Here is a 4,925-nt window from a genome sequence, read left to right on the forward strand (position 1 = left end):
TTGTAGAATTATTTTACCTATATGCAGAGGCATGTACATACTTGCATATGTGTTAAATATGCGAGTTTATTATTTAAAATTTATTTAATTAAAATTGAATCATTTAGCTTATAAAATAGAGGCATATTTGGGAATTCAATAAACATGAAACTATAACATCTTATTTAGTAACTCTTCTGAGAAATCAACTATGATAGTAAGTCAGGAGATGTTACTGAATGTTATAACCCTCAAGAAGAAGTGTCAGCCCTATTCCAAAAGCCTTCATCAGTTATGCTACAAAATGTTCAAAGCATACGTGCCACATTTTAAAAAACTCTTCAGATGTTTGAGAGATGGTATAAACATCTATTTATTATCTCCAAATCCATACCTTCCAAATCAGAATTCTTTTTCTGCAGACTAATAGGTTATAATTTAATAAATAGGATATCCAACATTATACAATAAAAATTTATTTTTACATTTTATCATAAATTCCACTGTCAATAGATGGCAATAAAATTCTTTGCAGTGATATTTCCCTTCTCTTATCAGTCCTGATAAAAATTTCATAAATCAGTGAGGTTATTTATATCTGAAAAGTTCTGTATTTCTACCATTATAATTTTTCATGTCAATATAGGCCAGCTATGGGGGAGGTATAGCATGACATTGCTTTATTAATGCTGACACTGTGCAATGGATTGAAGGAGTTTTCATTCTGTTTATATATAGAGGCATGTTATTAGCATTCAGAGGCCATTTCTCCATCAACTAATCCACTTCAAAATATTTGCATGAAATCAAATTGCTTACCACTCAGCAACATATAAAACACAATTTACAGACTTGGGTTCACATTAGTAAAGTTTAGTTACTTAGAGCACAGAATTATCAGTCAGTCTCATTACCAAGGGAAGACAGGTAGTGAATTCCACAGGCGCTGTCACTTTGCCTGTCCTGAGTTGATTTATACAGTGTATGTTTCAATTGTTTAAAAATATGTTGAAGTTGGAGTTTTACTGAAAAGGTTAGTAACATTAAGATTTGAAATTTGTCATTTATACAATTTCATGAAGTGACAGTCTCTTTTTCTCTTATGAATTAACAAAGTAAAATTTAGCCCAGTTGCATTTGAACAAATTTGAGGCTGACACATATATTATCTAAATAAAGCATTTAAAATTACTGTAAATGTTTACATATTAAAACACGTTTAAACTATATAGGCAATTTAGGTAATTATAATATGTATTTATATTGTAACTGCATTTTATATAAACAATTGCCTAGGTTGACCATTGCACCATGTGGAGATATTTTTTAAATGTCCAATAATACCTCATTCTGTGACAATACAGTTCTGAGTTATTTAGACCATTAACATGCCTCTTAAAACATAGTTATGAGGTAGGTACTATAATTATTCTGTTTTAGAAATGATTGTACTGAGTCACGGAAATTACATAATTTACACAGGCTGACAAGAAAGTAAGGGAGGAGGCCAGGAGTAAAATGCAAGTATTCCCTAATTTTGATTGTTCATAATACCCTGTGACATAGGACTCAACAGGAACAGAACTTGAGCTGCTCTGATGGCTGGAGGGGAGATGAGATCCTAAAGATGGGGTTGATTAATGCTATAATAGTATGTTTCTAATGGGATAAATGTGTTCTCAGTGGAGAACCCAGGTAAAAAAAAAGTTTCTAGCATTTCCATATAAAAAGCAAAACTACATCTTACAGGCATGCAGAGAAGCTGTACATGGTTTATATGTAACAGAGTTGGCAGTCAAAATTATATAGACACATTGGAATGAAGGAATACTTTATTAGCTATCTAGGTGATAAATTTGTAAATAATGTGATCTTCAAACAAAAAATAATAAGACCGGATTTTGGGCATTGAACATTAGGAGGAGACCAAGTATTCAGCCCAGCCTATAAGACAAGAAGGAGAAGGTGAAGTTATCTGTGTATCATGCAAGGGTAACTTTTTCCTATCCCTGGGAAGACTTTCTTATTTTGTTTGTTTTAGTTTGTTGGGTTTTTTTTTTTTTTAAGGAAAAGAGTCAAAATGTTCACTGGACTCTCATGTATAATCTTTGTGGTTTGCTGTATTTTTTTTTAGCATATGTTTAGTAAAATTGTAGGTAATTCTCCAAATGAACTTCGTCATTCTTAAGTCCTCCAAGTGGAATTAATTGGAAGAGTCAAAACTTCAAATAATTTTATTAGACAGTGTCAAATTGTCACTCAAAAATTTTAAGTCTATTCAGGAGAGCATTATTTGACGTGTTTCACGTAATGTAATTTAAACTAGTTAGCAGACATTTGGGGACTTTAATTAAGATTAAATACATTAAAATCTTTAAAAATGTAAATAAAAAAGTAAAAGTTGTGAAAGCAAAAGAAAAATCAAAACAGGCTGAAGTATAAGGAAATAAATAGATTAATATATGGCAAAGTTACCATTTCAAATCACTAAGAAAATGATGTTTTATTAAATACTTAAAGGATTGACTAAACTAAGCAGTAAAACTTTACTCCTGTCAAATTCCAGTTGATTCAAATGTATGAGTCATAAAACTAAAATACAAAGAATCAAAAGACAGCATGAGTAAAAATTAATAAAACATGTTTTATTAATAAAAAAGATGTTTGCAGTATGAGCACTAATGGTAAATTGATTTGATAAAATATAAATACATAAACATGTAAATTTTGAGGGACCCAAACATTATTACCAAAGCAATATTTTTCTTTAAAAATGTCAAAAAAAATAGTAATTATGGAAATTGAATGTGTAGTGTGTGCCTCTCATATTGAATTAAGTGAGATAAGGAAGATACCTCCTCTAACACTGCAGGCTTTCTTATTGAAAGAAATGGATGGGGCTATTGTTGGATATAGTATAGTGAGTTAAGAACAAATATGGAAGAAGAAAAAAAATACGAGAGTCAGGCATCTCACTTTGTAGGATCAGAAGGTATTTCCAGGTGTGTGTAACATTAAGCCTGAGTTTACAATAAATCAGAATTTGATAGTATAAAATAAGTGAGGAAGATTATTTTAGACTAAAGAAACAGCACGTGCATAGAACCCTGTAAACAGATATTACAAATATATAACAACCAATCAATCTATTCTATCTATTCACTCCTCCATGTATGTATCATGCATCTGTATTTTAGTGAGGCAACGCTGTGAAGTGATACCTAATTGTTATCACTCTTCTCTGATATTCCCCTCATAATTCTGCCTACCTTTTAATCAGTAAACTTTGCAATCTCATTTTCATTTAGACTCTTTAAATTTCCACATACAAGGTAACTTATACTTGGTCCCTTGATTTTATATTTTCATTATTTTATCTTTCTTGGCAATCCCATCTATATTCTTTGGCTTTCATTGCCATACAGACACCTCCCAAATATCTTTTAGCCAAAATCTTTGTTATATTCATCAAACCTTTTTCTGAGTATGTAAGAAATATCACAGGTATTTCAAATCAAGTTCACGCCACAATAAACTCGTCACTCCCTTCCCCTGCCGCAGTGCTTTCAGCCTGTTCTCTTCTAAGGAAGAGCATCACAACATCAAGCCTGATTGCTCACAATTTTCTTGACTCTTCACATTTCCTCACTCACTTAATGAATCAATCATTACTCTACAGATTTCATTCCTAAAATATTTTTAAATGTTCATATAATCTCTATTATTTCTGCTATCATTATATCATTGTCTACTTATTTTCCTGTTTGGCCCCACTTCTGCCATTACTCATGCTACAGCTACAGGAGTCTACAGCCAGATATAAATGTCATACTATTACTCTCTGCGGAAAAACCTTTAATGATCACCAAATTACATCATAATAATGTCTCCCAAATATTTTTTTACAGTGTGTTGTCAAACATCATAACATACAAAAATAAAAGTGCATGAACCATAAATATCTAGTGTAATAAACAATTAGAAAATGAACAACCACCTGATCACTCTCAAGTCAAGATCATACAATTGCCACAACCTAAGAAGCTCCTGGATTGTTTTTTGTTTTGTTTGTTCTACCAAATAAAACCCCCTTCCAATTATGCAGAGGTAATTGCTATCCTGAATTTTGGAATAATATTTACTTGTTTTCTTTTCTAATCCCAACTATATATACCTCTCTAAATAATAAAATCTAGTGTTACCTGATTACAAACTTAGATCCTTTAACAAACATAGTAGAAATTTTTCATAATATCATTTTACCTCCTTGGACCTTACTGTCCTCTCTGAAACAAAGAAGTTGGACAAAGCTAGTGTCTAGTAGTATAATTATTAAGTTGTCTTTCTGTAAGGATCTAGCAGTTTCTTGAACTAAGCTGTTTTGATTTTTTTTTTCATGATTAGAAAAGCATTGCCAAAAAAAGCATTGCAAATATAATTGTACTTTAAGTTCTGGGGTACATGTGCAGAACATTCAGGTTAGATACATTTGTATACACTTGCCATGGTGGTTTCTTGCATCCATCACCCCATCATCTACATTAGGTATTTCTCCTAATGCTATCCCTCCTTAGCCCACCACTCTACTGCTATCCCTCCCCTAGTCCCCCACTCCCGGGCAGGCCCCCGGTGTGTGATGTTCCCCTCCCCACATCCATGTGTTCTCATTGTTCAACACCAACCTATGATTGAAAACATGCGGTGTTTGGTTTTCTGTTCTTGTGTCAGTTTACTGAGAACAATGGTTTCCAGCTTCATCCATGTCCCTGCAAAGGACATGAGCTCAGCTGCTTTTGATAGAAACTTCCCAGTGTATATTCCTAATCAGTCACTTCTTCATTCATAGCCTACTCAAAACATTTTCTTTTTTGACAAAGTGGTGTTTCTAGGAAAGGCTAACTGTTTTTTAAATTCTCTCCTGTAGTATTAAATTTCTCAGAAGTGCC

This window comes from Aotus nancymaae, unplaced genomic scaffold (genome assembly GCF_030222135.1).
Source record: "Aotus nancymaae isolate 86718 unplaced genomic scaffold, 86718_ANA_hifiasm-v0.15.2.pri h1tg000019l, whole genome shotgun sequence".
NCBI classification, from domain to species: domain Eukaryota; kingdom Metazoa; phylum Chordata; class Mammalia; order Primates; family Aotidae; genus Aotus; species Aotus nancymaae.